This window comes from Manis javanica, chromosome 15 (assembly GCF_040802235.1).
Source record: "Manis javanica isolate MJ-LG chromosome 15, MJ_LKY, whole genome shotgun sequence".
Lineage (NCBI taxonomy): Eukaryota > Metazoa > Chordata > Mammalia > Pholidota > Manidae > Manis > Manis javanica.
In genome coordinates this window covers 53,783,634-53,805,589 of record NC_133170.1, presented here as the reverse complement: position 1 = coordinate 53,805,589, position 21,956 = coordinate 53,783,634, and the positions used below count along the sequence as shown (strand labels likewise).

Here is a 21,956-nt window from a genome sequence, read left to right as displayed (position 1 = left end):
AAACACAGACCTGAGCTGAATAGGTGCCATTGTCTTGCAGGGGAATGATGACAAAGGGAGCTCACACCCTTCATTCTGTTCTGCTATCAATGCTGGCTGATTCTCCAGCAGGCTGATTCAAAATGCAGTTTTTCAGAGAGTGGGTACTTAGTTTGAAAATGCCTCTGAGTTGCCTAGGATGTCCGATGTGGCCTTTTTCTTGAACTGTCTGGGTGTCCTGAGGCTTTCTGTTGATCCAGAGAACAAGTCCCAAGTGAGAGGCTCTGACAACCTCACCCCTGCAGTGACACTATTGTCCACAGGTGCCCTGTCCCCACTGCAGGGTCTCTGGCAAGGTTGCGCGTGTGCACACAAACCCCCAGTTTTCCTCCAGGCGTGAGAGATGGCAGATGGCTGTGATGCTGGACCTCTCGAACTGACCGCCTGTAACTAAAGTCTCCCACAGGACCAAATCCATGATTTCTGACGCTTTGTGGAAATCCCCCAATGCTAGAAAGGCCCTTCCAAATCTCCCCAGTATCAAAATAGCAAAACCCTGAATGGACTGCTTATCTATGCTTTTAGGGACTTAGTCCCTTGGCTGAAATCTGGGGAACCACAGATTTCATTAATTCACTCCGTCTGGCTTCTTCAGAGCCATATTCCATCCACTGAGAGTGAAACCCTACAAAGTGTACAGCAGCCTGGGTGAGCTTTCTTGGAGAGGAGGGGGAGTTTGAAGAGGATGAGATACACATCTTTTAATAAAGGCTGAAATGTTAAATTTCAAAAGAAAAAAAAATCATTTTGTTTCAGTTGGGTGCCAGCACTGGGCAATTATAGAATAGAATGATTTGAGGATTAGATTTCCTTCTATAAAAAATTACTGGAAAACTACTGAATGTGGAGGCACACTTCAGGCCATCATGGCATTGGAAGTCACCTTGCAACAGCATTTACTCTGGGACACCCAACTTTTGAGGTAATCTGACATAGCAGATCCTCTTGGTGTGCCCCCACCCCATCCCTCTATGAGGTTGGTGTGCCAGCCCCCAGCTGCTGTGGATGTTGGCTGCTAATTGCCCCCTTCTCCACAAAAGGTCTCTCTGTGGTTGATGCTACCACACTCAGAGATGGTGGGTGATCACAATTCTCACCCCTACTTCATCCCCACCAGGCAGCCCCTGGTGGTAAATGACTGTGACCAAGGGTATAAGAACCCAGTCCCTTGCTTCTAGGCAGGACAACTGTAGTGCACTTTACTTTCCAGAGCTCATGATGGGATCTGTTGAGATTAGACTTCATCTAAAACCACATCTTTGCTTCGTCTTTTCACCTGCCTTATCTTGCATCCCTCATCCCTCTGTGAGTTTCACCTGAGAGTGCTCCCTCATGAAATTGCATGCCCAAGAACCCTTGCCTCAGGCTCCACTTCTGCAGAACCCAATGTGAGACACTTGCTGTATAAAGGAGGCAAGCAGAGAGCTGGTGCGCTCTTTTGTCAGAGGTAGTGTGAAGTATTGCCCTCCTTTCTCTCTCCACAGTGTCCTCTGAGTAGATTCCAGCCTAACTGTGGACACATACAGGTTCTTTATAGAATTTGGTTCTCTTTGTTGCCTGAGTATGATGCTCTTAAGAGAAAATTTAAAGCAAAAAATCTTTAGTGCTCCTGCTTTTGATTTAAGTTGGACTTTTTAATAAAATACTTAGTACAGAAGGGGATTCTTAGAAGTTTTCTACTAATTAGAAAGTGACTCTCCTTCCCAACACACTTACTCAATTATCTAACTCCTCTAGAAAATTACAATTTTGATGTTCATTCTGTGTGTTTCAATTCTTTTTGCCAAAATCATGACTTTGAAACTCTTGAGTTTCTTCTTAGAGCTAATTATCATAGTTTCTGCAAGTATATTAGAATGCTCTTTCCTTTCTAAAAAATCTACCCATATAAATATCCAAGAAAATGAAAGCTTTTGTTTCATTTGTTATGGGACTTTCATTCTAAGAGGTTTAATTTAACACTACTGGGAGGGAACTTGAGCACATGAATGGAGAATCATGGTAAAAATGCATAAGAAGAATTCACAGGGCAATGGCTTTCTCCTGTGTTGGCCCCTCTGTATTATTCTATTTCCTGATAAAAAGGGAGTATCTTATTGTGACTTAGTGTCTGCAGAAGCCCACCCTGAGATAAGAATGCATGTGCTAGTGACTTAGTGAGGAAGTCTGCTGAGGAGGAATAGTGAGGCAGGGAGGAGAAGGGCAGGGAAGGAGGAAGACGTGCAGGCAGCGGGAATGGCCACGTCCCACAGAGGGCAGCTTCATCCACGACAATGCTCAGGGAGCTTGGGGTGTGAATGACGCCTCAGAGTCGTACATCTAGCAGGGAACAGAGCTGGCATGTCAGTCTCCTCGCCCACCAGTCACTGGTTGAGGACTCCCCAGCTGGGTATAGGGTGGTAACTGTCCCTTCTGCTCTTTGTGTGGGCAAAACAGCTCCAGCAGCCTGAAAGCAGGCATCCAACATCAGTCACACATGCAGCCTGTTCAAAGCCCATGAAAATGGAAGCTGGGAGAGGGACACACAGAAATAGTAAAAGGGACTCAAGGGAAAGTGGGCAGAGCACTCAGAGTCCATTTCAGGGCTCGGCAAGAGAAAAATGCACAGAGAAGTAGGATATTTCACCCAAGCAGGCCTGAATTTGAGGCATTCAGCCTCCAAAATGTACTCCCTGCTGCATGGCAGCCGCCATATGTGCTGCTGCTGGGCATTTAGCCCGCCCTGTCCCCTGTGTGGTGTGGTGGTCCATCTCCTGCTTGGGGTCTCCTTTGGGGCCTATTGTCAGTCAGCTCTCAGTCAGGTTTCTAGACAGTCAGTGAGGGTTGGACAAATTCAACCTAGTTGTTGGCATGAATATCCACCTCTAGATGTGAACGTCTGCATGATGGCTGAAGACTCCCACAGGTATAACCTGAAGAAAATTGTGTCATCCCAAAATATGCTGCTTTGGCATATTGACTATTTTGAGCTGAAAGCACTTGAGAAACAGCAGATGTAAGAAGAGCTCTCTGCCCTCACGCTTTCTACCCAAAAGCAGATACTGTAGGATCTGAAGAATCAAAAGTTAGCATAAGTACAGCCATCTTAAGGCCTAAATACCACCCCCTAACCCAAAAGAAGGAAAATCATTAGAATCTTGAAAAACAAGTTAGTTAGCCTGTGTCAATTGTAGTGACCTTTAGTTAGCTAACCGTAAATCAGTTAATCATACACGCCTAGCTTATCTTACTAGAACCACCCTAGACATTCCGTAGGTGATCTCATCTAACCAGACCCCAGGATGTGGCGCCAGCAAAAGATTTATGAGCCTATAGAAAAAACCCTGTATTGTGATTATGGAAAATTCTACCCCTTTTGAAAATGCTATAAAACCTTCTGCCTTAGTGTGCTCGGGGTCCTCGTTGAGACCTGCTGCGACAGGCTGACTTGGACCCCAACTAGTTGGCTTCCGAATAAATTCCTCTTGCTTGTTGCATCAAGAAACGTCTTTGGTGAGTGATTTGGGGCGGCGCCTTCCTCAGGGGAATCCAACATTTGGGGGCTCGTCCGGGATCATGCGCTCACCCCGCTTCACTCCCAAAGTCGCTCTTGGAGGAAGAGGTAAGATTAGTGGCGCCTTGGTTTGTCTGTGTTCTGTTTTCTGTTTTTCAGTGAGACCGGTCAGAATTCTGAAAGGGGGTACCCACTGTCTGGCAGCTGTCCCGATCCCGTAAAGGGGTCGAGACTGTGGTCGGTAGACGTACTAGGAGCACCGCAGGCTGCAACCCTGGGGGACGCCTCGGGGAGGTTGGGAGGCCAGGGACGCCTGGTAGCCTCCCGTCTGTTTTTCCGGCAAGGTGAATCTGATGAGATAGGGTTGATTTTCAGGTGCCAGGAATATCAACCCTCTGATTCCTTTCGGTTTTTGTTTGAAAATCTGAGAAAAAACAAAAAGCGGCCGCTGTGTGTCTAATCTGTGTGTGTCTCTGTTTTTTGTGTCTTTCATGTGCCTAATAATTGTTATACTGACAAGGGGACAGACTCAGACAACCCCCTAAGTGTGTAAATGAATATATCTTTCTACCTCCGGATGGTATTAATGAAATTGATTTAAAGACAAGCGCTTGTGAAAATTGAGTGTTCTAAAACTTCCAGAAAACCTGGTAAAAAAGTGTTAAGCATTAATGCTAATTTGAGTTTGCCTGAGGCGGGCATGTCCTGGTAGTTGTCCGCTGCCTGAGTTTACCTAGAGTCATTTGAGTCATGTTATCTGCTAAATCTTTTAAGAATAGAATGCTTAGAAGCTTGGCTTTGTCTAGTGTTCAGTGGGGGTCTTGTGAGTAGGCTAGCATAGTTGTTGCAGGTAGGTGAACTGGATAAGTGTGGCAAGTGAACACCTTTTAAATTGTGTGTTGCAGTGTGTATGCCTACCTGCAGCCTGAGAATCTTTGTAGTAACTTAAAGCCTTAGAGTTTTGTTAAGTTGAGAAGATGTGCTCTGTGTTTGCTGGGAGATTGTGCTGTGAAGCTCATGGTTGCAGAAATTGTAGAATGTGTTCGTGAGTTTGTTGGTCTAGAAAATGTTAGTTTGACAGTTTGCAGTGTCCTGCTTCTCAGTGTTCACTAGAAGTTAAAGTTTCTAATGGTTTTAAGTTCTAATTAAAACCACTTAAAGTAATAAAGAAAAACATTTCTCTATGCTAAAAGATGTATGTTTTAATAAGAAAAAGTATAAAAAATGAAAACTCTTCTGCATGCTAAAGAATGTGTTTTGTGATAAAAGAAAGTAACTTTGTTCTAAAGTACAGCTATTTATTTAAAGAGAGACAAAGAGAGAAAACAGCGTGGTGCCTTTTGTTGTAGAAGATCCGCTCAGCCTGTTGCTTTGGGGGGAGGGTTAGGATGTTTAGAGATAAAGTGAGATAAACCCAGTCAAGCCGCAGGCAAGCCCAGGCATAATTCTCACCGGCTTATGTGCTTGGGACCATGGGGCAAATGAAGAATAAATTACTATATTCTTACAGATATAGTCATGCCTAGTGAAATTAAAGCAAGTGAGTCTTGATATCAAGTGCACAGCAAAATTAAAATCTCGTTTCCAGTTAAACAGTTTTCTTTAACTGTTAGTCTGCTCTTAATGTTGAAAGATCACAGCAGTTTCTCATGCTTAAAGTCTCAGTGAGTTGCCATGAAATCGTAATGTTAAAGGGACTAAAAGCTAAAGTTTGTTAGTTAACAACTGTATAACCTTTATTTGCCTTTGAAATATTTTGTTATTAAAAATGATTGCATGGCCTGAAAAATTGAATTCCTAAGCAGAATAGTAACAAAGCTTTTTTCAGCTGATTAAATGCACTTAGTTAACAAACCAAAATTTATTAAACTGTAGAATCTGGACAAGATTATGTTTCTCCCAGAAAAACAGGTTTCACTGTGAAGGTTTAGATAGACGAACATGTGACCACTTTTGAAAAAAGTTGTAATAGATTTTTTGAGAACCACCAGGTCTTCTTGTTTAATTTATATGCTGTATGTTTAAAAAAAAAAAAAAAAAAAACATGGGGGAATCTACTATTAAAGAGTAAAACATTCTTGAAGCTTTCAGAGAAGACCTGTAAACTTAAGCACTTTCTCTGTTTTTTGTATCTGGTCTTAGACACTTATGCGGAGTTATGTTCTTATTATTTTCACTGTTTGTAAGCTATTGATTGTAAGCCAAAGGTCATCATTTCTCAGTCCCTAAATGAAAAAGTAAAATGCCTGATCTCTTTCATCTCAAAGCATATTTCTGGTCATATCTGAATATCTGTGTGAAAGAAAGAGACATTTAAATTTGAGATTCTGCTTAAACTTTTAAGTTGAATTTGACTATAGCCATATTCATTCTTTGTATGTATCTCTAACAGGTCTTTTGTATGCCTGGTAATATTATACTCTGCCTTGAGTTTAGACAGTTCTTTCAGCTAAATATGAATTCTTATTGTAGCTTTTTTCCCCTCCTGAAGATGAAAGCAGAAGAATCTACCATCTGCTACCATTCTCTCAAGAATGCTTAGTAACCTAGAATTAGTTTGACTTTCTGTATGTTGTCTTTAAAAATTGACAGCAGCAGTCTCCCCTGCTGCCCCACTTTTTAAGATATCTCGTTTACTGTGCTGAGTATATAGACAATAAATGTGTAATGATAGTTCTAAAAAAATTAAATGCAAAAAGGTGCTTTTACCTCTAGTTAACTCTGATATTTTCCAGAGGGCCCCTGGAACATGTCAGAAGAATTTTTTCTCACTAGACAAAGTATTTGACTAATTTGGCTTATTTATCTGATATATATATATTTATTTACCAAGAAAGCACTGTCAAAGAGAATGATGCTAAACTTTGTTACTGAATGTTTTGTATTACAGAAATATCAGAATTTCCTTATGTCAACTGTTTTACAGTAAGCTCTCATCATATCTTTAACCATTGTCATTTGTAAGTCTTTTGTCATTTATAGTATTATCCCTAAACTGGTAAAGAACTAGATTTCAGCAGAACAGGTATTAGTTACATAAGATTACATAAACTAAAGAAAATGATTTTGTGTCTTTTTGTTTCAAATGTTGCTGGTAAAGTGTTTTAACCTTGTTCTCTTAAACTGACAACAGTTTAGTAAATGACTGTCTTTATGAGCAGAATTGAAACATCCTTCTCTCTACTTGATCCCTCCAGAGTTTAAAAACTTTCAGTGACTGTTTTTGTATTCCATGGCAGTATGTTTATTTGCACGAGTTCAATAAGAATCTGCTTTCCTTGTGAGAAGACTACTTAAGAACACTGGTTATACTACCAGGGCTTTGACTGGAATGTCGTACCTGAGAGACATGTGTATAAACTCAGATGTGAACAACTTTAAAGAACTAAGATTGACTTTATAAAGCCAACAAAACCCCTTGGAAGAACTGGCCTGGTACCTTGCTTAAGAATTCATCCAAATCTACAGGTACTGCAGGCAAAGCCTGATGGCAAGTCTGGCTTGGCTGTCTGGCCTCAAGAGGCCTTTAAAAGTTCAATCTGAAATTCCTTACAAAAAGTTCCAGCAAAGCATATTTAAAAGAGCCTGTGTAATCAATTGCTCTTCTTGCTGCACCTGTGCAAATAATCAAGCCAGCTGTTAATTATTTTCTTAACCTAGTTACTTCTGGTAAAAATGAGAGTGATTTTAGAGAGAAGTATCGTTTCAATAATGCAGCCTCCTTCCAGAATAAAAAATCCAACTCCAGATGTTGCTACATAACCTAATAACACAATTTGTTTTATCTTGCCTAGAAGCCACAAAACTGCAAATAGTAATAAAAATGAAACCCAGAATAGAAGCGCCAGCCTTCTGAAGCCCTCTCAACTGACCAGTGATGGAGACCTAGCTGCACCCTTTACTGCGCCCCCTTCTCAGCATGAAGCAGCCAGAGCGGTCATCACCCCTCTTCCCTAGCAGCAGCTAGAGTCTCTATCTGTAGAAGAAAGAATGAGACCATACCCATAGCCTTCCCTGGTAAAAACAGGTATTTAATCCCTCCTCCCGAGGGATAGTGGGCTTGTAACACTGGAGTGACCCTATGTGTCTCTACTTCTGCCTTCAACTCCTCCCATGATTTCTGTATCATGGTCCAGCTGGTGCCCAGGTTGATGTATCATGATGATCTCTCATTCGTAGCTGAATTTGAACCTAAGCATAGATATAAGAGAGAGCCGGTCTCGCTGACCTTAGCCGTGTTGTTAGAGATAAGAGTCGCAGCTAGAGTGGGAACGGAGGCAGCCGCTATTGTTCAAGGGAACCAGCATTATGAAAGACTAAGGACTGCTATTGATGAAGACCTAAAAACCATAGAGCAATCCATTACAAAACTTGAAGAATCTCTGACTTCCCTCTCTGAGGTAGTCTTACAGAATAGACGAGGGCTAGATCTGCTGTTCCTAAAAGGAGGAGGACTGTGTGCAGCTTTAAGAGAAGAATGCTGCTTTTATGCAGATCATTCCGGGATAGTAAGAGATTCAATGTCAAAACTTAGAGAAAGGCTAGATCAGAAGAAGAGAGAGCGAGAAGCAGGCCAAGGACTGTTTGAATCTTAGTTCACTAGGTCCCCGTGGTTTACAACCCTGATATCCACTCTGGCTGGGCCCCTACTCATCCTTGTGTTGCTTCTAACTTTAAGACCCTGCATGTTAAACCGGTTAATAACTTTTGTTAGAGAAAGAGTGAGTGCCGTTCATGTACTAATGTTGAAGCAACAATACCACTCACTCACCTCACAAGAAGATACAAACATTCCATGATTGGAATGCCCCAAAAAGAGAAGTGGGGAAATGTAGGATCTGAAGAATCAAAAGTTAGCATAAGTACAGCCATCTTAAGGCCTAAATACCACCCCCTAACCCAAAAGAAGGAAAATCATTAGAATCTTGAAAAACAAGTTAGTTAGCCTGTGTCAATTGTAGTGACCTTTAGTTAGCTAACCGTAAATCAGTTAATCATACACGCCTAGCTTATCTTACTAGAACCACCCTAGACATTCCGTAGGTGATCTCATCTAACCAGACCCCAGGATGTGGCGCCAGCAAAAGATTTATGAGCCTATAGAAAAAACCCTGTATTGTGATTATGGAAAATTCTACCCCTTTTGAAAATGCTATAAAACCTTCTGCCTTAGTGTGCTCGGGGTCCTCGTTGAGACCTGCTGCGACAGGCTGACTTGGACCCCAACTAGTTGGCTTCCGAATAAATTCCTCTTGCTTGTTGCATCAAGAAACGTCTTTGGTGAGTGATTTGGGGCGGCGCCTTCCTCAGGGGAATCCAACAATACGATCTCTCCCATGAGGAAGGTGCCCTCCTTGCACCAGGAAGATAAGAACATTCTTATCACTGGAGACTGGGACTCAGTGCTAAAATGGGCCTATACAAACAAACCCATTAAAATAACCCTTTTCTCTTCTTAGTTTCCCTCATGTGTTTCCTGGTCACTGTCCCACAATTTACAGCCCCCAGCACAAGCCCCCATGTCTTGTCGCATCCTTCAATTTATCATTCTTTGTGTGAAAAGTTTTCTGGGCCTCGTCCCTTCTCCAAACCTTCATTTTCCTTCTGAAGGCTATGCATAAAAATATTGAAGCAGTTTATATACTTTTCTCCTGCTAATCTGTCACTTTGATTCTTAGGCCAGTCACAGAAACTCAGAGGGTGGAAGTGTCAAAGTAGGTAGATAGCTTGACATAAGTAGGGAGAGGGAGGAGGACTTCAGTTGGATGCTTCCTTACATCCTACACATTCCAGGCAAGCTGTTCCCAAGATGGGGAGTGAGGGTATAGATAACAGACTGGCCAAAACTGGATGGTTCCAATGTGCAGGAGAAGCTGACCCTGACTTCACCTCCAGACACATTATACGCTCATCAGCAGTAAAAATCATGCCTCCCAGGCACCCACAGTTCTGAGGAGAACCAAATAGAGTCAAAACTCCCCCAGCGGGTGTGAGAGCGGAGCAAGGAAATGAGGGTGCAGCAATCCTGAATTCCAGGAAGACTCCACCTGTTCCCTTTGAAACCTAATCTCACTTAGTGAATATTCATTTCGCTCCAAATAAAGGAGGCTCCCTATTGTACCCTGCATGTCCTCTGGGTCTTCCCACACCCTAACTCTCAGGCTCATACTCTCTCCTTTCTTTAAACTAATTCTCCAAATAAACTCGTAATGCTCAATGGCTTTTCTGCATCCTTCTTGAATTCTTTCTTGCAAATGGGAGCCAAGCACCCATATCTGGTAACAGAACGAAGTTGTTTTTCTTTCCCTACAGAATGTGAGCAGCAAACCCAGGGGAAGAGTATCTCTTGCGAGAGCTCAAGGGGCTACAAGTCTGTATAACCAGCAGGCAGGGCAGGTGCATCATTCCTGGAGGGTGTGCTATCAGGTGCGGGGCGGAGTCTCCAGGAATCTGTCTGGGACTCAAGGCAGGTGAGCAGAGACGAGAGAGTGCAGAGCGGCCCTGGTCTGGTGAAGGGGGAATATTGGAAATATAACTTTATGTTCTGTTGCTGACTGGGGTACTTTCTTTGTCCCAAATTTTGCCCATGAACCAAATCTGAATGTAGGAGAACTGTACATTCTGAAAAGAGTTGCCAAGAAGTAACACATTTGGTCCAACTAGGTTAGACAGAATCTGCAAATGAAAATATATGACATCTGGTTAAATTTAAATTTCAGGAAAACAAATTACTTTTGGTATGTCCTAAATATTGCATGGGACATACTATACAAAAAGATTATTCATTAAATAAAAAATATTATTATTCATGCAATAGTTAGGGCACATGTATATAAAAATAACTTCTTTTATCTGAAATGTAAATTTAACTAGGAGTCCTATATTTTATTTGGCAACCTCAGGCCCAAATGTCCAAACCAGGGCTTATCAAAATGTGGTGGAAGCATCTCTTCTCCCACCTATGAGAACCCAGCCCCACGGCCCTTGGGAGAAGACAGAGGAGAGGGCCCCTGTGGGCCGCATTGTGCAGAGAGCCCTGTGGGGAGTGAGAGGTCTGTACCCATACAAGCCGTCCCCTTTTGCACAAACCTCCCAGACTTCTCATTAACAAACAAAGACAATTCGAGTCTCTCGGGGATGACCCAGAGCATGGGAATTAGATTGGGGAGCTAGAGATTAAGGAAAATGGGAGGTTGCAAACCAACATAAAGCAAACTAACCACATACATGACTCATTTCCCCTCAAGGCCATAGGTGAACTCTTGACTCATATATCCTTGAGATGTTTTACAGGAACTTAGATCCCACCCAGTGAGCCACCTTCTGACCATAGGCATTAGACCCCATATCAGGTGGTTCTAGAGGACGGATAATCAGTATGCTGTTTGTCTATCTAATCCCCTGCCACCTCATCATTGAACAATCAGAAGAATGTGCACAAGCCAACCACACACACTGCAACCCTTTTCCATAATTTTGCCCTTAAAAACCCTTGCCTGTAAGCCAGTGGGGAGTTTGGGACCTGAGCATGAGCCACCCATTCTCCCTGCTTAGCACCCTATAAGGAAGCCCTCTCTCTTCCATCCCATCCTGATGTCAGTGCTTGGCTTGGCCAGTCGGTCAGGATTGGTGACCGTTTTCCCCTCCTCTCCCCACAGAGAAGGGAAAGAGGGTTGTGTTTTTCTGTCCCGAGCGAGGAAGGTGCAGAGTCCTTGAGAACACTTGTAAGTGTTAGACTTATAGGCCCTACAAGGGGAGGAGGTTTCTATTCTCAGGTTGGACCTCCCCTTGCTAATAGCCCCTGTGCCCATCCATTAGGGGAAGTAGAGCCATGAGGCAAGGGAGGTGAGCAGGGAAGCCAACTACACTTCTGTTTGGCTTGGCAAAGGTGAGCCAGAGCTGAGGGGATGCTGAACAAGGAGCCGGGCCTTAGCTGGTGTTCTGCTATATCCCCTAGAGGGAAGCCTGCCAGGCGAGGGGATCCCGGTGGCAGAGGCCACAGGGGACACCACTGGGCAGACGCCGTGGGGCTGGGGGGAGCTGTGTTGGGGCAGAGATGGAGCTGGACTCCCATTTCAGGGAACGATGGGTGGGGAGGAACCTCAGGGCTCTGTGGTGAACCTACCCTTTGTTAGGGTGCAGGCTTCCGAGGCTTCCCCAGAGAACAAAATACACAGGCATAGAGATGTAAATTCAAGCAAAGTCTTTATTCAGCCAACTAGTTGGGGTCCAAGTCAGCCCGATGCAGTGGGTCTCAACAAGGACCCCGAGCACTCAGAGCCAAGGGTTTATATAGCAATTTCAAAGCACTTAACTCATAGCAATTTTCTATAACTATACATTATTCTTGCAAGACATATATCCTGGGGTTAAGCAAGGGCAGGATAAGACTACTCCTCAATGGTTAGGGAGGTTCTGCACGATAAGCTTGGTATGTAAGATTTACTGACCAAGGTTAGCTGACCAAGGGTCACAGCTGCCCACCACCCGGTGCTCATGATTAACTTGTTTTTCAAGGCCTTACCCAGTTCCAGTTTTTCTTTCTAAGTCACATACTCAGAAAATGGCTTCTAGGCCTTTAAGATGGCTATGCTTATGCTAACCTATTTCTATTCTTACATTCCCCTCTTCTTCTTGTATCTATTTCAATCATGAAATTAGGGGTCATCTGTTTGGTTAACACTCTGATAGTTCTGTCTCAACACTATGATTTGCACGGTGCTAATGCGTTCTTTGATAAAGGTAACACATGGAGTGACTCCGGTTTGGCGGGCCTACTACTTGTTAGAATAAGCTGGGGTGGTGCTGATTACTTCTGTCTTGTTGTAGAGGGAGGTGTAAGTTTTAGGAACTCTCTCAATGCAGGTTCTTTGCCTACTTGCAGAGGATAAAGTGAGTCTCGGTCTTTGTCTTCTACAGATAGGGACTCTAGCTGCTGCTAGGGAAAAGGGGCGATGACCGCTCTGGCTGCTTCGTGCTGAGAAGGGGGTGCAGTAAAGGGTGCAGCTAGGTCTCTATTACTGGTCAGTTGAGAGGGCTTCAGAAGGCTGGCGCTTCTATTACTATTTGCAGTTTTGTGGCTTCTAGGCAAGATAAAACAAATTGTGTTATTAGGTTATGTAGCAACATCTGGAGTTGGATTTTCTATTCTGGAGGCTGCAGTTATTGAAACAATACTTTTCTCTAAAATCACCCTCATTTTTATTAGAAGTAACCAGGTTAAGAAAATAATTAACAGCTGGCTTGATCATTTGCACAAGTGCAGCAAGAAGAGCAATTGATTACACAGGCTCTTTTAAATATGCTTTGCTGGAACTTTTTATAAGGAATTTCAGATTGAACTTTTAAAGGCCTCTTGAGGCCAGACAGCCAAGCTAGACTCGCCATCAGGCTTTGCCTGCAGTACCTGTAGATTTGGATGAATTCTTCTCTTCTCGAGGTCTCTGAACCTGCCAGGAAGTGACCTTCTTTACTCACCTGGTAAGGCTGCTGGGAACTCTGTAAGCAAGGTACCAGGCCAGTTCTTCCAAGGGGCTTTGTTGGCTTTATAAAGTCAATCTTAGTTCCTTAAAGTTGTTCACATCTGAGTCCATGCACATGTCTCTCAGGTATGACATTCCAGTCAAAGCCCTGGCAGTATAACCAGTGTTCTTAAGTAGTCTTCTCACAAGGAAAGCAGATTCTTATTGAACTCATGCAAATAAACATACTGCCATGGAATACAAAAACAGTCACTGAAAGTTTTTAAACTCTGGAGGGATCAGGTAGAGAGAAGGAAGTTTCAATTCTGCTCATAAAGATAGTCATTTACTAAACTGTTGTCAGTTTAAGAGAACAAGGTTAAAACACTTTATCAGCAACATTTGAAACAAAAAGACACAAAATCATTTTCTTTAGTTTATGTAATCTTATGTAACTAATACCTGTTCTGCTGAAATCTAGTTCTTTACCAGTTTAGGGATAATACTATAAATGACAAAAGACTTACAAATGACAATGGTTAAAGATCTGATGAGAGCTTACTGTAAGACAGTTGACATAAGGAAATTCTGTTATTTCTGTAATACAAAACATTTAGTAACAAAGTTTAGCATCATTCTCTTTGACAGTGCTTTCCTGGTAAATAAATAAATATATATCAGATAAATAAGCCAAATTAGTCAAATACTTTCTCTAATGAGAAAAAAATTCTTTTGACATGTTCCAGGGGCCCTCTGGAAAATATCAGAGTTAACTAGAGGTAAAAGCACTTTTTTTTGAACTTAGCATAAGTGTCCAAGACCAGATACAAAAAAAGCAGAGAAAGTGCTTAAGTCTACAGGTCTTCTCTGAAAGCTTCAAGAATGTTTTACTCTTTAATAGTAGATATAAGCTGCTATGCAAATTCTATTAAAAGCTCTAAGATCATTTGCATTAAAAAAATATGAAGAGTCCTCTGAAGGACTACTACTAGTAAGATGGCAAACTTCCGGCTTCTCTTCGGGGGTCCTTGGTTTCCGCCGGCGCTACCTGAAGCTCAATCACCTCTCGCTCCCCTCCCAATCCCAGCACCTAGCCAACAGCCACCAGCTCCGTAGAAGTGACACCTCAATCAATTCATGCCCCTTCCTATATAACCTAGCACTTTTCCCTAATAAAGCGGAACTCTCCGGTTAATTGCTGCTATGTGTCGCTCCTTTCCTTTCATCCCCCATGTTTTTTTTTTTTTTTAAAACATACAGCATATAAATTAAACAAGACCTGGTGGTTGTCAAAAAAATCTATTACAACCTTTCTCAAAAGTGGTCACACGTTTGTCCATTTAAACTTTTACAGTGAAACTTGTTTTTCTGGGAGAAACATAATCTTGTCTAGATTCTAGTTTAATTTTTAAGAATAAATTTTGGTTTGTTAACTAAGTGCATTTAATCAGCTGAAAAAAGCTTTGTTACCATTCTGCTTAGGTGGATAAATTAAGAAAACAAATAATCAGTAACAACTTTAATCATTTGTTGGTTAGAGATTTTTCCACTTATAAAAATATATGGAATAAATAATTCAATTTCTCAGGCCATGCAATCGTTTTCAATAACAAAATATTTCAAAGGCAAATACAGCTTATACAGTTGTTAACAAACTTTAGCTTTTCGTCTTTTTAATTTTTTTTTTTTTTTTTTTTTTTAATATTCTGGCAACTCACTGAGACTTTAAGCATGAGAAACTGCTTTGATCTTTCAACATTAAGAGCAGACTAACAGTTAAAGAAAACTGTTTAACTAGAAACAAGATTCTAATTTTGCTGTGCACTTGATATCAAGACTCACTTGCTTTAATTTCACTAGGCACGACTATATCTGTAAGAATATAGTAATTTATTCTTCATTTGCCCTATGGTCCCAAGCACATAAGCCGGTGAGAATTAGCCTGGGCTTGCCTGCGGCTTGACTGGGTTTATCTCACTTAATCTCTAAACATCCTGACCCTCCCCCTCAAAGCAACAGGCTGAGCGGGTCTTCTACAACAAAAGGCACCACGCTGTTTTCTCTCTTTAAACAAATAGCTGTACTTTAGAACAAAGTTACTTTCTTTATCACAAAACACATTCTTTAGCATGCAGAAGACTTTTCATTCTTTATACTTTTTCTTATTAAAACATACATTTTTTAGCATAGAGAAATGTTTTATTACTTTAAATAGTTTTAATTAAAACTTAAAACCATTAGAAACTTTAATTTCCAGTGAACACCGAGAAGCAGGCCATTGTAAACTGTTAAACTAACATTCTTTAGATTGACAAATTTATGAACACATTTTATAATTTCTGTAACCATGAGCTTTACAGCACAATCTCTCATAGAGTATATCTTCTTAACTTAGCAAAACTTTAAGGTTTTAGGTTTCTACAAAGATTCTCAGGCAGTAGGTAGGTATACACACTGTAACACACAATTAAAAAGAGGTTCACTTGCTTCAGTCATTTAGTTCACTCATTCGTAACAACTATTCTAGATTACTTACAAGACCTTTACTGAATATTAGACAAAGCCAAGCCTTTAAGCATTTTATTTTTAAAAGATTTAGCAGATAACATGACTTAAATGACCTCAGGTAAATTTAGGCAGCTGATAACTACAAGGACATGCCCGCCTCAGGCAAACTCAAATTAGCGTTAATGCTTAACACTTTTTATCAGGTTTTCTGGAAGTTTTAGAATACCCAATTTTCACAAGCGCTTGTCTTTAAATCAATTTCATTAATACCATCCGGAGGTAGAAAGATATATTCATTTACACACTTAGGGGGTCGTCTGAGTCTGTCTCATGGTGAGAAAGAAGGAAAAAGAATATGAGGGAGACAAAGGCGAAGGATGAAGATGCCACTTCAAACAAAATGACTGTTGTATGTGCTTGTGAACGAGTGCCTGTCGTTGCACAGTTTTTCTTCCACGGGGGACGCGAATTTATCTGGGATTCGCGGCTGTGACCCCCTTATCCTGTCACAGGAGTCTTCTAGCGGCGGGCGCCCTAATGGCTCTTAATTGCCCGACCCGTGCCCGCGGGGAATGATGTAGTGGCAGAAAGGAGGAACGGAGAGAGCAGGAGAACCTTAGAACAAGGAAACTTAAAATGAGAAGCGCAAAAAAATATAAACTGAAACTAAAACACAGTAAAACAGTCAATGATAACACCAAGCACACACACACCACATCTGATCGCACTCGTTCGGACCGGTCCTTCTCTCACTCTGGTGCGCACCACACTCACCACTTTCAGGGTCTTCAAAAACTCTCGTAATTTTCCTGAAGGGCGTCCACTCGGACTGCCGCAGGGTGACGAGCTCGATCTTTTCCTCCTCGGGCGCCAGTTTTCTGCCGATCGGATTTGCCTTCCTAAGGCCGAGTCACTCGGACCCTAGGGCCAGGATTGGTTACCTGGGCTTCACCCAGGGTCGCTAACCTGGGGGCCGGGACTACCAGCCCGGACTTCCTCACTCGGGACCACTAACTCGAGACCATACACGGGATGGCGACTCCCGCTTTATAATGGATTTATGCAGACACGAGGGGGCGACCCTCGAATTACACTGCCCCGTCCGGACAATTAGACCTTGCCTCCAGCTGTCCTTTGTTCTCAGGGAAGCTGCTCGTATCCCGGACGAGCCCCCAAATGTTAGGGTGCAGGCTTCCGAGGCTTCCCCAGAGAACAAAATACACAGGCATAGAGATGTAAATTCAAGCAAAGTCTTTATTCAGCCAACTAGTTGGGGTCCAAGTCAGCCCGATGCAGTGGGTCTCAACAAGGACCCCGAGCACTCAGAGCCAAGGGTTTATATAGCAATTTCAAAGCACTTAACTCATAGCAATTTTCTATAACTATACATTATTCTTGCAAGACATATATCCTGGGGTTAAGCAAGGGCAGGATAAGACTACTCCTCAATGGTTAGGGAGGTTCTGCACGATAAGCTTGGTATGTAAGATTTACTGACCAAGGTTAGCTGACCAAGGGTCACAGCTGCCCACCACCCGGTGCTCATGATTAACTTGTTTTTCAAGGCCTTACCCAGTTCCAGTTTTTCTTTCTAAGTCACATACTCAGAAAATGGCTTCTAGGCCTTTAAGATGGCTATGCTTATGCTAACCTATTTCTATTCTTACACCTTGAGCTTATCAGCACCTGAGAGCCTGCCACAAGGCCTTGAGGTCCTGGGGGCCAGGGGCGAAGGCCAGGGAAGCAGCCAGAGCCCGCAGGAGGAGGCTGGTCACCACGGCCAGGGACGTGAGGCCATTTCTGCTCTCCCTCCTCTGCTGCTGCTTCTGCTCCACAACCGAAAACCCCAGAAGAGGTGACACCTTGGGGGCAGAGGGAGAGTGTGTGTAAAGGGCACACCCCCTTATATTTTGTGACTTCAGCCATTAAGTCTAATTGAGGGAAGGGGCCCAGAGCTCTGAAGTGCACATTAAGAGTGAAATGTATCATTATCATTTTTTTAATTTGAAATAATTTTTCATTGAAATATACAATATTATATTGGTGGATATACAATATTATATCGGTTTCAGACATACAACATAAGGTTGAAATGTAAAACTTGGCCAGACCAACTTTAATAATGAAAATGGATTCAATTGTTCGGAATCTCCAGAGGCTGTTAAGAGACTGTTGATCTGACAGTGCGGGGATAAAAGCAGATATGGAAAAAAATGGTACTCTTGTATCTACACTCAGATGAGGAACTGTATAGAATTTCAAGAAGGGTAGAATTTGCTGGTGATGTGACAGCTGGGGCTCGCAGGATCTGACCACCCCTGCGTGCCCACGCTGCCTGGTCAGAGGCACCCCTGCCATGCTGGAGATGCCCCAGGAGTTCTCCTGCCTGAAGTCACATGCCTAAGCCCTGTGGGTGCCGAGACCCAGGGAAGGGCAGAAAGCCTGAGGTGTCACTCTCAGGCTATAATGGGGTCTGGATCTGGACGCGAAAGTGTGACAATTGAATGAATGCGGGAGACATTTTACTGAGGTTGCTAATGGTTTGTTACAACCAATACATGTTTAAACTAGAAAACAGCATGTGTTACCATTTAAATAATCTCTCTTTGATATTGGAATAATTCCTGCTTATATTTAACACCACTCTGAGTATGTGTGTGTATAAATACATTCAGGTAAAAATGCCGTTGTAAGTATGATGGATGCTGTGATTCTTTTTCAGTCCTGATTGCATTCTTATGGATAAAAGTTCCTCACTGAAAACCCAGCTGACAGTTGCGCTGATGATGTGTGAGGCGGGGTTGGACCCAGTTCACATTTCCAAGCTTGCATTTGCCCTGCAGGGCTTAGCAAGGTAAGAACTTACATATGTCAGTGAAATGTGAAGCCCTGACGCCTGGGTTGCTGCCTGGAAGCGGATCTGATAAAGTAGGCTGGCCCCATTTTTCCATAGTCAATTCCAGCTGACAATCTTTGCTCTAAGCTCTACTTTCTTCACCCCTTTTTACCATGTCAAACACAATGAATTGGTTTTTCTGCTGTGAGAAGAATTTTTCGAGCTTGCTAATCTATGATTTTTAAAATGATGGGTAGTATTATCCACACTGATCTTGCAAATCAGAGTTTGCGATAACTAGCCTTTTCCCACATATACCATAATTGTGAAAGTCAAAATGCACAACCACAGGTTTGGAAAGTTTCAAGGAAAGAGGCTATATGTCAAAATCATAGTTGTATGGAGCATTGAGGTCAAAAACAAGGGCAGCAACATTCTCTTAACTTTTATTCCTGGCTGGCATTGTTAGGTAGGGTGATTTTTAGGAGAGGATTAACATGAATAACTTCTTTCTTCTGGAGCTTTGTGCCCTTGAGAAAATTACTTAACCTCTTTGCACCTCAGTTGTATCATATTTAATGAGGATAATAATAGTGTCTAGCTCTGAGAGTTGTTGTGATGATCAAATGTCCTTCTGCTTGAATCTAGATATGTGTGTAGGTCTAGGTAAAGATACAGATACAGATTTATGGATAGAGATATAATCTCAGATTTGTTCCTAGCACATAGAAAACACCTAAAACATTATTATTGTTACTATTATCTGTTTCGAGACATTGAGAGGCCGTATGGCATAATAGAAAGGGCATACATATGTTTTAGAGAAAGTGAATTCTCAAGACATGGCTGTGCTGCTTCTTGTGAGATCTTTGGGCAAAGTAAATGACCTCTTTGAGATGCTGTGGTGCCTCCCAGAATGGGTAAACCATACCCTGGTAGTGGATATTCAGTAAGGACAGTGTGCACTGAATGGCCTAATGTACGTAAGTGCCTGGCACCAAGCCTTTCTCAGCCAATAATACTTTCTTTTTTGCTTCTAGAGGGTCAGTAAAAGACACTGAGTTTTGCATCTTTGCATCTGTTTTGTTGTTCTGATACATTTCACTCTTCCTCCCTCATTTCAAGGGGACAAAACATACATGATTTCCCTGGACCCAATTCCACCTAATTCTTCTGTGGGAGGATTAACATATCAGTAGCCCTCAAATAATGTAGTTGAAATGACTCGTCTCTGTTTTCTAGGAACAGCTGAGTCTAGCTAATTAATTTACTGAACATTATATGTCCAAGTTGAACATGTGAGAGTGATTTGTTTTTCCTCCTAGAACCTTCTACTAGAATAGCAGTGTCCAGGCCAATGCCTTATCTGATCCCACGTGGTTTGAACTCAGAGACTTCCCTGACCTGAGGAATCACTTGGGATACCTGGAGGCTAAGTTCAACCACAGTGTTGCATTCTGTGCCAGAGGAGCCCTGGGCAGGGGAAGGGAGATGAGACAACCTCGGTGGTTCCCTCCTGCAGAGACCCACTGGCACCCCCTTGGGAGCTTTGAAAAATCCCAGGTTGCATCCCAATTAAATCAGTTTGTAAAAGATATCCAGGTGGTTTTGATGAGCAGTTAAGATTGAGAACAACCTTTTCAAGCAACTCCACTAAGACCTTCATGTCAGGGAAATGCTTTTGTAAATAAAATGCCCTTTAACAGAACTTCACAATTCTATTTATGTCCTTGCTTTTTGGGATACCCACCTACTTTTTAAAATTCTAAAATTTTTTTGGAGGTATTAGTTTATATAGAATAAAAATGGACCCATTTCAAATGTGTAATTCAATGATTTTTGACAAGTATACATATCATAAAGGGTGAGAATATGCCACCCCAAAAATATGCCACTTTGGTGGATTATTTTAAGTTAAAAGCACTTGAAAAACAGCAAATACAAGAAAAACACTATGATTTCTTTTTCTTAAAAGCAGAAGATGATTCCCATGTGAATAGATCCTGCCTGTATCAGAAGGAAAGTAATATTCTTATCGAGGACAAGAAGTTGTGACCAAGAGAATTCCATACAGATGGACCTTGTTAAAATCATTCTTATCTATCTTTACCTTCTCCACATAATTTAGTTTTCCACAATTGCCTGTCTTTGCTCAATCTGCCATAAAAGCCTGTAGCTTTTACCATTTCTTGGGTCTTTATTCCTCATGAGGGCTACCGTGTCACACAAAACTTAATATAAATTTGTAGCCTTTTCTCCTGTTAATCTGTTTTATATCAGTTCAATCCTCAGGTCCTGCCAAAAAACCCTAAGAGGGTAGAGGTAAAAATTTGCACTCATGTACAGTAAACCACTCATGTAACCACCACCAGAACCACAGTGAAGGCAGAGAACATTTCCATCATATCACAAAGTTTCCTTTTGCTCCTATGCAGTCAACCCCCAGACCCCTTCAACCCTGCATCTCAGGAAACCAATGATTTGCGTCCTATCATCATAGTTTAGTTTTGGGATTATACTGTATGTACTCCTTTGTGTCTGATTTAGCATGATATGTTTGAGTTTACCCATTGTTGTGTGTGTCAGTAGTTTGTTCTTTTCACTGCTAAGAATTGTATGAATATATTACCACCTGTTTATTCATTCTCTTCTTGGTAGAAGTTTACCAATGTAATTTTGGTACCACTCTTTTATTGTAATTCTCTCTCCACTTTTCCTCTCATAGCTACCTCCCATGGTAAAAACAGGGAAGGTGATATTTCACCAGAGTCTCAAATTTTGTATGAATTCCTGGGTTGGGTTCAGGTAACATTAGCAGTAATTGGGCACATGGTCAAATTGCTCTGCCTGACACAAAACGTAATCACCTGGCCATGCCATCTGTTTTTCTAAGCTGTTAGACACATTGGCTTATGTGAACTCATAGGCATTGCTCACTGTGGGCAGCTTCATTGATTCTGGGCTGCTGTTTATTCCTTTATTGTCGAGCTCCATTATTCACTAAGAGCTTAAGTGACTCATTTCATAATCTTTCTTTGGCTACCTAAACTTAACTTTTGTGTTTTATGATATAACAGCAGAATGGACAAGTCTGGCTATGTAGCTGATTCACAAAACTCTTAAAATATCTTCAAGTTGCCAATTATTCCCCAGAGTTAGTTTGGTAAAGCAAGCTTATGACACACACATATATATGGGAAATACATTTTATACATATATATATATATATATATATATATATATATATATATATATACATACATGAGTCCTTTTCACTGTATATTAGAAAATATAGACTTTGAAATACCAGTAAAGCCTCTTTTAAACATTATTTTTAGTGGCTACATATTAATCTTTTGAATTAATGTATCATGTTGAGTTAATTATTTCCCTATAGTTAAACATTTAGGTTGTTTCCATGTTTCTTTTAATATAGATGTACTACAAAGACTCTAGGTGGGCAATACAATTTTCTGTATTGCTTTGTCTTCTTAATACCATTTTTTTAAAAAGTACTTCACACTATGACCTTGAATTTTCTTCCTTTCCCTCTACAGTGAATAATGTCTGTGCTAGTCATTGATAAAAGTATTCATTTCTAGGAAGTTTTCTCGTGTCT

At 41.6% G+C, this 21,956-nt stretch overlaps 2 long non-coding RNA genes across 3 annotated transcripts; one reads left to right on the top strand and one right to left on the bottom strand.

Annotated features, from left to right (window-relative positions):
- Window positions 1-3,516: 3,516 nt before the first annotated feature.
- On the top strand, window positions 3,517-8,804 carry LOC140846402 (uncharacterized). The gene is made up of 2 exons (XR_012125443.1): window positions 3,517-3,640; window positions 7,327-8,804. It is a non-coding gene; the product is annotated as an uncharacterized lncRNA (long non-coding RNA).
- A 2,916-nt stretch (window positions 8,805-11,720) lies between these two features.
- LOC140846462 (uncharacterized) lies at window positions 11,721-17,162 on the bottom strand. 2 transcript variants are annotated; one of them, XR_012125564.1, is made up of 2 exons: window positions 16,276-17,162; window positions 11,721-13,590 (listed from the first exon to the last, which is right to left on the bottom strand). It is a non-coding gene; the product is annotated as an uncharacterized lncRNA (long non-coding RNA). The 2 variants fall into 2 exon arrangements; XR_012125565.1 differs by having other exon boundaries at window positions 11,721-13,162.
- Between the last annotated feature and the right edge of the window lie 4,794 nt (window positions 17,163-21,956).